Here is a 12,400-nt window from a genome sequence, read left to right on the forward strand (position 1 = left end):
AACGCTACGTCTGAATGAACAGAATCAACTTTTGGAGAGTTAAATATATAAATTTTTGTTTTCAAGTCTCAAAACAGAGTTAAAGCTAATGTGCACTGTTGTTCTCTCAGCCCACTGAGAGGAAAAGCACATCTTTATCAAAAACTCCTGCAACAACCTCTTTTTGTGGATTGTGTGTTTTTATTGTCTACTTTTTTTTTATTTAGGAAAGTGCATGTTAATTACATGTAAAAAAAAATTACATGAATGTAAACATACCAGATTATAGCCAAGGGCTAATTTCCATCTGTTGTCCATAAAACATAAAAAATAAACATAATAATTCATAAAAAATTCATAATTCATTCATAATCTATTTATCCCCTTCGTATATTTTATTTATATTTGTCTCTGTATTTATATGTGTGTGTGTGTGTGTGTGTGTGTGTGTGTGTGTGTGTGTGTGTGTGTGTGTGTGTGTGTATATATATATATATATAACATTCTGTAACTGTAACTTCTGTCGTTGCTGTGCTTTTTTGGAAACCGAATTTCCCAGAGGAACCCACCCGAGGGATTAATAAAGTTCTATCTTATCTTATAATAAAAACTCCATCACCAAACTCACACATACACACCATTCTGTTCCCAAATGAAACATTAAAACTGTACAACTCATACATGATCACACACTTGATTTCTCCATAACCAGTTTTTAACCTTTGCCTTAAACAAGTTGAATGTCGAGCATTCTCTAATGGGTTGAGGAAGAGCTTTCTTTATGCCTAATGAACTCCTTTAGTGGTGGTGGAGCAAGGGAGTGTAAGACTTTATATATTAAACACACTCTTTTAAATTTCACTAAGTTATTGAAGTTCAGTAATTTGTGTTTTTTTAACACATGACAGTGGTGGTGGGAAGTCGGTTTTTTGTCAAGTACTTTTAAACTTCTTTTATAAATGTTTTCAATAGTTTTAAGTGTTGTTGGACAAGCAAGTGACCAGGACGTGAAACAATAGTCCATATGTAGGGATGGGTATCGAAAACCGGTTCTTGTTGAGAACCGGTTCCCACTGTTTCAATTCCTTGGAATCGTTTGCCATTTTTGCAAACGATTCCCTTATCGATTCCAGTCGCCCCGAATGACGTCACCACGTTGCGGAGCGTCATTTACCTGGCAGGAAACACGGCGCCTAAGCGGCTCAAACGCTCAAAAGTTTGATTATACTTTATGAGAACCGATGACAACAGGGCAACTTGCAAAGTAGATATTTCATTTAAGGGAGGAAACACTACGAATATGCAAAAGCATTTGCTCACAAAACACGCGATGACACGCGTTTTTAATTCCGCTCCGGACTCGTGACTCTCAACCCAGCAGCAGCGCTAACGTTTGCACGTCCTCTCCCGTTAATGCGGCAGGTAAATAATCAACTAACAGTGCATATTATGTTAGCGCAATCTGCCTTATTACAAGACCTGCCATTACTGTACATGTACATGTACTCTGTCTGTCTCTCTCATCATGGTCACCTATAGGTGACCATGATGAGAGAGACAGACAGAGTCTGGCTCAGATGCTGGCAGTTCTCGCTGCAGTCTACCCGTAGCGTCTCCTTTCAGGCCAGGATAGACGAATGTCACCGAGCAGTGTCTAAGTTTGTGGTCAAAGGCTTGAACCCATTTGCCACAGCAGATGCCCCCGATTTTTGGTAAGTGAATGTGTTTAATTGTAGGCAGGGACATTACTGGATATTCTTGTGTAATTGCCACAGAACAATTTATGTTATACTTTGTTATTGCTACAGAAGAATATTTATTTTATTATTTTACATTTACAATTTTTTTTCCTGGGGACCCTGTGACACCCCATTGAAGAGCCATAGGCTGTGGATCTCTTAAGATCTCACTGCTGGGTTTGTAAGGCCATGTTACTCCTAAATTTCTATCTTGTTCAAAGAGAAGATATAAAACAAAGTTCTAAGCTAATCGACCTTAGTGTTCTCCTTTTTAAAAAAAAAAAAAAAAAAGAATCGATAAGAGAATCGATAAAGAATCGAATCGTTAAACAGAATCGAAAATGGAATCGGAATCGTTAAAATCTTATCAATACCCATCCCTAACCATATGAGAGATGATCATACTAGCCATGGTTATTTTCTAGAGAAGTGATTGTACAAGCCTTTGTTCTTCTGGTATGCTGTTGCTCGTGTTCATGAAGATCTAATTACACTGGAATCTTGAGAATCTAGTTCCTGACTGATTAGAATTTCAAATGCATATTTAAAAAAGTTCCACTACCATCTCCTTTTATTTCATCATTCCTTTAGTCTTAAAGTGCGCAAAGTTAAACTCACAATCCAACAAGTGACTTTATCTCACAGTGGGTAAATCCAGGGAATTTCTTGTTATTGTTAACAAGTTAATATGAATTAAAAGAAGGAAAAATCTCCAGCTTCAAATGGACAATGTTTATGACATTTATTCTGCTCTTACCTTGTGTTCTATGAGGCAATAATGTTGACTGACAGGAGGCGTGAACATTGGCAATGTTGGCAGAAAAAACACACAAGCCTTAATTAAGACTAAAACAAACACACACACCTGACTATGACTGGAACTTAGTCTTAGTCACGTCTTTCACATTACTAAAGGTAAAGTCACCTCTTTGGTCTTGCAATGGGGATAAATAGAGTCCAGACGAGTACAGAGCTGCACAGATTTATCAGGACTGTTTAACACTTTATAGACATTACATTGCATAAAGAAAACACTTCACTTTGCTTAACCTGTAAACCATGTGCCAGGTCACATCTATAATCTTTGATGTTTTTATAGAAGAGATTTAACTGTCAGCAGTTCACATTTATGTCCCTTTATTTATATGATTTGCGGTGCTAAGGCTTAAGATGTAATGTGTAGGCCTGCTCCTACTGCTCTAGGTCAGTAAATATCAGCTGCAATATGTACATTAGCAGTAAAGTAACACAAAGACTCATATATTACTATCACGGGGGTCTCAGGGACACAGGGAATAAAGCTTATCCCAGGTCTATAAACTAAACAGGTCACAGTTACAAATATGTGTGTCTTTGAATGGTGAGAAGATTGTGGGACAGTGCACACAGGTGAACTGTCCCTTTAAACGCTCCTGTCGTGTTCACCTCCCGCCCCTTACTTTAGTGTTCCCATTCTTCAAAATTGACCAGCCAGTTTTAACTGCTCTTAAATCAGCACAACAACCAACAAATCTTTTATTCAACATTCTTCATCTGTGAACAATGTCTCAAAGTAGTGTTTAATATTATAATATTAATATGAATTAACTGCAGTAAAAATACAAATGGGCACTGAAAACATATTACAAAACGAATGAATGAAAGTAAATAAAAAACCAAAGACCAAACTCAACATGAAGCCTTGTGTGTGTGTGTGTGTGTGTGTGTGTGTGTGTGTGTGTGTGTGTGTGTGTGTGTGTGTGTGTGTGTGTGTGTATCATGCACATGTGTGGCATGTGACAGTCAGGTGAGGGCCTTGCAAACATAGGCATCACATTTGCAGCATCTCAGGCTTGTTTTGTTGTCTCTCGGCGCACAGAGCTCACAGCGCTTCCTTTTCTGCTCGTGTCTGTGTTGGGGGAGAGCAGCCAGGCCAGCGGCTGAGGCTGGGGCTTGCACACTCTTAACCAGACTGGCAGAGGCTGGTGTGCGGGGAATGTGCTGGCGCCGTTGAATAAGAGGAGTCACCAAAGCTTTCCCCAGCTCTGCTAGGAAAAGTCTCTTCCTGAAACTCTTCCCCTGATTCCAGGTTGGGTTGATGGCTGTCCACACCACATATGCGTTGAAAGCAGACACATCAAGGATCTTGTGGAACAGTGCCACAGGCCAATGAGCTGTCATTAGCTTGCAGGTGTATGTGCCAGTAAGCTGCAATAAAAGGAACAATAAATAAGAGATTTGGAACATATTGAATCTGTCGTACACAAAATGCTATGATTCACATAAATGAAAGTGAAATACATGCAGGATCGATGAAACTTTACATTACCTTATCAAGGCAGTCAACAGCTCCTTTGTTCTTCTTGTAGTCCTGGATTATAAGGGGCTTCCTGTCCTCTGTGGTGCTGACCGCGGCGTCTTTGTGTAGCGTGCTCATCGGGATGACATTTCTATTCTCCATGGGAAAATCCAACACAAGTGTGTGTGTGTCAGTGAAAGCACATGGTGATGAGAGTGCCTCTCTTCCTCTACTTTTTCTGCATAATCCATCATACAAAATGTAATCAAATGGAAAAGTCTCTTTTTAAAACTTGTTTTATTAGTTTTAATCTTTTAACTTTATGCATCAAGCAAAAATTTAATTATATGCAACATTCTCTGACTGGAAGAAATTAGTTTAACATTTAAACCTATTTTCTGCACATTCCAGCACATAAAATATTTTTTTTTTTGTTTACACTCACTCTTTCAAATAGATGCAAGTAAAACACGGCAGAACATAAATAAAGTCAAAGACTCAGCGGTCCTGTTGCTCTATTTTCACCTGTAAAGCAGGAGTTGGGTAGGCAGAGGTGTGCTCTGGTGCAGGTGTGCCGGAGCGGTCAGTGGAAGAATCCGCGAGTTTCTCTGTGAGTTTCCCATTAAACCCTCACGCTGCACGAACGTGGCACTCGCTTACGTCATTGTCATGAGACATTTTCGCAAAAAAATCACGGTTTTAGTAACGCAGTAACTGAGCGTTCCTACGGGAAAGTAACGGTAATCTAATTACCATTTTTGCAATAGTAATCCCTTACTTTACTCGTTACTTGAAAAAAGTAATCAGATTACAGTAACGCGTTAACGCGTTACTGTGACAACCATCTCTGGTTGTCACATGTGGTATTATGCCCTTGGAGACTGGTTGTTTTGTCCAGCACAACACGCATGCCCTGGTTTTCTTCGGCCCCTCCACTACTGGGGTTCCCCGTGTATACCTGCATATTTCAGGCATAGCTGCTCCTGGCGTCACATGCTACCCAGACCTTTATTCCACTGTGGCGTGGGTGTGGTCTCTGGCCAGCTGCAGAGGAGGGGTGACGCAGTGAGCTCCTGGGGTGGCACAGGGGCGGGGTGAACAGGTGTGCTGGGATCTGACAGTGATTGTGTCTCTTTATATGTTGGCAGTGACAGTCGGAGGAGGGAAGCGGACGTGACAGCAGAGAGAGAGCGGGAGTGTCTGTGTCCCAGTAAAAACCACAGTATTAAATAAAAATTCTGCTGTCATCATATTCGCTCCAGCTTATGTTTCTTGGGTCCAACATTACATCCACATTTCCCTGGATTGCTTAAAATGTACACCTTGAAGGGACAGCGACCTCTGAAAGGAACCAGGCAATCATCAACCGTCACCTCAGGGCCTGGATTGTACATAAGCGCCACTGCTGCACAGTTCAAAAGCAAAAGTGGTTTTTATGGAGAACAGCTACCATCCAAGCTCTCTCAAAAATATCTGCTGAATCATTTTTTTCCTTTAAAACAAGTTTATCATTTAAATTTAAATGATGCCTAAAGAGCGTGTAAGTGCCTGAGCACAAACTCTGGATGTTAAAAATGTGATCAGATGAGTCTATTCAGTAGTGCGTTGTCAGCTCGAACCTGTTTTTTTGTTGGGTCTTTTTTTCTTTTTCTCTATAGCTTTGCTCTTAGTGTTTTACAGTTCAATTCAATTGTATTTATACAGCGCCAAATCACAACATCATGTCATCAGGATAACACATCTCATGAAAGACTGAAATATGCTTTAAAGAAAAACTCCAGAGCAGAGATGCTTCAGCTGGATCAGAGGGAGTTTCCTCAGCAAGCTGCCTGTGTGTAATTTTTGGCTCACACTTGCTTTCACAAGTTGGATAAATCAGACTGTATCAATTCAGCCACATCTTCCCCTCTTATATGTAAATTGTCAGCAGTGCTGTGACATTTGTGCCACATGTGGCCCAAACAACACTCATTTTCACTCTGTCTGTGGCTATTCGTCGAATTCGGGGACTACAGTGTTATTTTATGTAGCTGTTTCTCTTGTTGACAGTTGTGCCAAAAGTGATTGTCTGTAGTTTTTTATGTGTAATGTCTTTACTTATATTTGTAAATACATGTTAGTGAACAGTTTTTGCAAATTTAAAAATTGCCTATTTTAACATAACATATACCTTTATAAAGCTAGTGTTATATTTTTGTAATTCCTGATATCCTCTTGGCCAGATTACTTCAAAAAATACATTTTTAATTTAAATTAGACTTTTTAACTCGATAAATAAAGGATACATCAGTTTGACAAAAACTGATTGCAGCTTCTGCCTTCTGACAGGAACGTGGTTTGTGGCTCAAAATGACATGATATCATTACTTATATCCATCCGTAATGTGTTTCACGTATTATAGGTCATGTACATTTGTTTAAATATGGGAAATCCTTTTTTGGCATATACTGAAAATCTGTATTTGGTAGACAATGACTTTTTCGGCACAACACTGACGTTTTAAAATGGCGGATTGGATACTTATGAATGAGATGTTCTCATGACTTATCAAGTGATGCCACTGATCAGCCAATCGGTGGCATGCAGTCTGATAAGGTGACATTTTAATACCTTCTCAGATTGTTTGAAACCCCAGCCGAGCAGATACTAAAAAGTACCTGGTACCAGGAACTATGACTCAATGGAAAACCCGAAAAACAGTAGTTGTGATCAGAGCTGTTTTGATTCTTTAAATGATAGGGAAACATGCAGCGGTGTTTCCTTTATGACCTCTATTAGCAGAGTAAACACTGGAGCATCCTTTATGATAAGAGAGCTGTATGAAAACCTCTCATCATTCCTTCACCTCGTGATGTTTTCCTTCAACGACAAGGAAACATGATGAGCCAGAGACAGAGTTTTAAACTATTTGTTTCAGTCATTCAGCAGAACAGGGAAATAACAGACTCAGAAAATCAATGATGGGGAAATCTGCTGTTGCTCTCAAAGGAAGTCATTTAAATGTTACGACTACTCCGAGACTTGACAAGAGAGAGAGATAGAGAGAGTGAGAAGGCAACGCCCAACAGCAGTTTGTTTATAAGGGGAAAGTTTCCAACATTTATTCTGTGATTTTACTCATTTGAGACATTTTAATGACACAAAGATCACTGTGCATGACTCAGATAGATTTAAAGAAGCTTTCCCTTATTAAAGGTCAGAGGTCACAGTGAAGGCCTTGTGTGTCGTTGGTCTGAATCTCCTGGGCTTCCACCTGCTGGTGATATCGTGTCAAAGCACTTTACAGTGGCACTCCACAAACAAAAAAAAGGAAATTGGGTGGTTGTTACAAAAGTCTAACTTTTAATTGGTACAAAATAATTTTACGTTTCTCTGATGAACGTAATTAAATCATGCAGGATTTGTATGAAATTTAACAACTTCATTTATTCTTGTTCAGATGACATGATACAATCTAGTAAGAGTGGTTAGTTGCCCGGACTCACAAAATTCACAAGATCACACAAGATTTCAAACAACAGGAAAAACACTGGAGTTATAAGAGGCAGACAACTATGCACGCATCACATGTATGCTGTTGCTATTTATTGTGGTTTAACCTCTCAAGGACAAAAAATGCTGCATCAAACCTTGCAATCATAGTTTTAATACTTTTGCGACACATATACTGGCAGCTCGGTGGTGCAGTGGTTAGCACTGTTACCTCACAGCAAGAAGTAGGAGAAGGAGTTCAAATCCACAATTGGGCAGTGGGTTCCATCTGGTTTGCAGTTATTACGCCTAGGTTAATATGTCATTCTAAACTAATTTTAATATTTTTTTCTCCGTATGTGTTAGCCCTGTCATAGACTGGCGATCTGTCCAGGGTGTACCCTTCCACTTACCCTATCACATCTGGGATAGGCCCCAGCTCCCCCACAACGCCGATGAAGATAAGAGAGTGGAGTGAAAGTTGTTATAAATCTATTACGTTTTAAGTTAACTAGACTGTTGAAGATTATGTAATATGAAGACAACATATAGTACTTAAGGGACCAAGTACTATTGGGGTAAAAGTTATTGTATAGTGTTGGAATAAAGTGACAAAATTGCGAAGGATTTAAATATTCCAAGAGCTCCACTTATTTCATCTAAATATGTTTCAATCACGTTTTATCAGCACAAAAGGTTTATTGAATATGAATAGTTGTGTTGTTTTAACTCAGTTGTTTAAGTTTCTGTCAAAGCAAAACATTTTTGTGCAACCAATGTCCACTATTCAGTTAAATACAGGGAGTGCAGAATTATTAGGCAAATGAGTATTTTGTCCACATCATCCTCTTCATGCATGTTGTCTTACTCTAAGCTGTATAGGCTCCAAAGCCTACTACCAATTAAGCATATTAGGTGATGTGCATCTCTGTAATGAGAAGGGGTGTGGTCTAATGACATCAACACCTATATCAGGTGTGCATAATTATTAGGCAAAATGGGTCAAAAGAAGGAAAAGTCAAAAATAGTGAGATATCTTGCAGAGGGATGCAGCAGTCTCAAAATTGCAAAGCTTCTGAAGCGTGATCATCGAACAATCAAGCGTTTCATTCAAAATAGTCAACAGGGTCGCAAGAAACGTGTGGAAAAACCAAGGCGCCAAATAACTGCCCATGAACTGAGAAAAGTCAAGCGTGCAGCTGCCAAGATGCCACTTGCCACCAGTTTGGCCATATTTCAGAGCTGCAACATCACTGGAGTGCCCAAAAGTACAAGGTGTGCAATACTCAGAGACATGGCCAAGGTAAGAAAGGCTGAAAGACGACCACCACTGAACAAGACACACAAGCTGAAACGTCAAGACTGGGCCAAGAAATATCTCGAGACTGATTTTTCTAAGGTTTTATGGACTGATGAAATGAGAGTGAGTCTTGATGGGCCAGATGGATGGGCCCGTGGCTGGATTGGTAAAGGGCAGAGAGCTCCAGTCCGACTCAGACGCCAGCAAGGTGGAGGTGGAGTACTGGTTTGGGCTGGTATCATCAAAGATGAGCTTGTGGGGCCTTTTTGGGTTGAGGATGGAGTCAAGCTCAACTCCCAGTCCTACTGCCAGTTTCTGGAAGACACCTTCTTCAAGCAGTGGTACAGGAAGAAGTCTGCATCCTTCAAGAACAACATGATCTTCATGCAGGACAATGCTCCATCACACGCGTCCAAGTACTCCACAGCGTGGCTGGCAAGAAAGGGTATAAAAGAAGAAAAACTAATGACATGGCCTCCTTGTTCACCTGATCTGAACCCCATTGAGAACCTGTGGTCCATCATCAAATGTGAGATTTGGGAAAACAGTACACCTCTCTGAACAGTGTCTGGGAGGCTGTGGTTGCTGCTGCACGCAATGTTGATGGTGAACAGATCAAAACACTGACAGGATCCATGGATGGCAGGCTTTTGAGTGTCCTTGCAAAGAAAGGTGGCTATATTGGTCGCTGATTTGTTTTTGTTTTGTTTTTGAATGTCAGAAATGTATATTTGTGAATGTGGAGATGTTATATTGGTTTCACTGGTAAAAATAAATAATTGAAATGGGTATATATTTGTTTTTTGTTGAGTTGCCTAATAATTATGCACAGTAATAGTCACCTGCACACACAGATATCCCCCTAAAATAGCTAAAAGTAAAAACAAACTAAAAACTACTTCCAAGAACATTCAGCTTTGATATTAATGAGTTTTTTGGGTTCATTGAGAACATGGTTGTTGTTCAGTAATAAAATTATTCCTCAAAAATACAACTTGCCTAATAATTCTGCACCCCCTGTAAATCCTACACGTTCTTTGAACAACATTGCTTTTATTTTCACAGACTGTACACAAAAATGAAACAAACATGAAGGCAACAAAGAACCAAAAACTAGAGACAAAAGTAATTAAAACTCAGAGGTTTTGAAAAATGAAATATAATAATCCTTTAATTCCAAAGAAGTGTTTTGGATTTTGTATGTGTTTTGTCTCTAGGGGCCACCGTAATGACCATATGCACAGAGCATGTACAAGAATTTAAATTTGCAATGCTCCCATGGCCCTCAGTGTATGAACAACAATGAAGAACTTAAAGATAAAAAGATCAAAATAAATGGTTTGGTATGGCTGTGGGGCAGGTGGTTCAGAGGGAAGAGGTGAATGCAGGTCTGGAGTTTTTGTGTGTGAGAGAGTCGAGAGGGACAGAGCAGGGATAGCCTAAAGGCCAGAGAGGGGAGGTGCATTTCACCATAGGTCTTGAATGCAGCTATGGACGAGTGCGCCGGACAACAGCAGCATGTGGAGCAGCTTTAAAGGTATGAAAAGTGATTAGATTTATTTTAAGTTTCTAATATCTATGTCTTAAGGTTTCTGTTGAATAGGAAAAGTACACCAAAAATCTAAATTTCAGCATTTTCTGTCTGAATGTAAAAAGTTATTTCACAATGATGCTAATATTGGTTAGCTAGTTGATAATTTGGAAATATGTTTTAGCCAAGTAGCCCGAATAAGCAAACCACATATAAATTAGACATTCAGAACTGACTTAGCTTAAAAATCAAGATACGTTTGATCAAACTTGGTCTTTGACAACCAAAGTTTCAATATTTTAGGGGATTTCAACTTTCTATGCTTTTATGATTTTAAAATAAAAAAGTTTATTAGCAGCCTTAGGTTTTTCATGTGCAAGCTAGGAATGAGTATTAGTTTGTTGATTAAGAGGTGCTAATCAAAAAGAAAAAACTAGCCTAACTTCACATACAGGTCTATTATGATATTTGTTTTATTTATTTATTATGTCACCCATATGTCACAAAAATTTGATTTGCAAAATACAGATTCCTCAAGCGATGAGAGTGAATCAGCGGCTGCTTAATATGGACATTAAACAATAAGAGATCCAACATGTCCTCTTATCTGGACCGACAGCACTGATCACAGTGAGGATTACAGAGTCTGTTACACATACTAGTCGTTCTGTGGTGAAGGAAATGTGTCTCTATTAGAAGGACCAGACCTCAGACCTCATACTTCCATTCTTCTTGTTATCTCCAAACACCTTCTTGTCCCATTTACGTCTCTGTTCTAGTGTTCATGTCCCACCCTCTCTCTCTTTGCTCGTTTGTCACTTTGTCACGTCTCATTGCAACCAGGGAGATCTGCCTGACCCAGGATCAGACACTGAACCTCAGCCTGAGGCAAGGGTGGGCAACTCCAGGCCTCGAGGGCTGGTGTCCTGCAGGTTTTAGATCTTAACCTGGGTCAACACACCTGAATCACATGATTAGTTCATTCCCAGGCCTCTGGAGAACTTCAAGAAATGTTGAAGAGGTCATTTAGCCATTTAAATCATCTGTGTTTAATCAAGGACACACATAAAACCTGCAGGACACCGTCCCTCAAGGCCTGGATTTGCCCACCCCTGGCTGAGGTGTAGATAGTTGTTTACCATTCATTCAATTGAATTTGATTTATAGAGCACCAAATCATCACAGCTATTGCCTCTCATCTTCTATCAATAAAGTTATGTTGTATATTCACTCTCATGTTGTTTACCTTTTACATTAGAGCAACCAAATCTATATTAAAAATACTGCAAACTTACTGAAGCTGCATGTATGACCATGTTTTTCTGCACTTGTGCACAATGGTACCTCTGTCGCTCTCTCTCACAAACAAGAACACACACACAGACACACACACAGCCTTTATCTTAAACGGTGCAATATAATAAATATAATTATCACATGTTTAGTCATTACCACAAACATAAATTATTTTTTTCTTTGATCGGAGGATCAATCAGTGAAAGAGATGCGCTACCGTAAACCTCAGTGTAGAAGCGCAAGGAAAATTCACCCGCAGCTGCTGTCACCTGACCACGTCCCGGTAAGTCACGTGTGTGGAGGCTCAAACACAGCACTGTGTAGCTGTAGTGTCTCCGTGATTTACAAACATATATAAAGAAGATTGGATCCCCGCAAAACGCTCGTGTCAGTGTTCATGTTGGAGTTTAATCTGTGACGTAGAGCTCGTTACCATGGAGCCTGCCGACAGGAGAAGGGGTTTCCCTCTACGGAAGCACTTTGAGCTGATCTCTCCCAATAAGGTACTCCATACAATATACCTCCATCCTTCGTGCATCCTTCGTGCATCCTTCCTCCATCCTTCCTCCATCCTTCCTGCATCCTTTATCCATCTATACTCTTTCTATCCTCCATCTGTCTGTTCTGCTGATCCGTATCAGCGTCACGTGACCACAGTCTTTGCTCCATGTTAGAAACACTGGAGCGGAGTCACCATAATCATCTCATTTTCTGCTGAATTTATTTAAATGTTTATTGAAACCATAGCGACACATTTTTGATCTCAGCATCTCTCGCCCTTTAAACACGTTAAAATGACTGAATC

At 39.7% G+C, this 12,400-nt stretch overlaps 1 long non-coding RNA gene across 1 annotated transcript in view; it reads left to right on the plus strand.

Annotated features, from left to right (window-relative positions):
* Window positions 1-12,066: 12,066 nt before the first annotated feature.
* The window catches only part of LOC113019560 (uncharacterized), a 38,161-nt gene continuing 37,827 nt past the window's right edge, over window positions 12,067-12,400 (plus strand). The window contains exon 1 of the long non-coding RNA XR_003272046.1: window positions 12,067-12,098. This is a non-coding gene — a long non-coding RNA (uncharacterized LOC113019560). The remainder of the gene's footprint in view (window positions 12,099-12,400) is intronic.

Source organism: Astatotilapia calliptera, chromosome 3, assembly GCF_900246225.1.
Source record: "Astatotilapia calliptera chromosome 3, fAstCal1.2, whole genome shotgun sequence".
NCBI lineage: Eukaryota > Metazoa > Chordata > Actinopteri > Cichliformes > Cichlidae > Astatotilapia > Astatotilapia calliptera.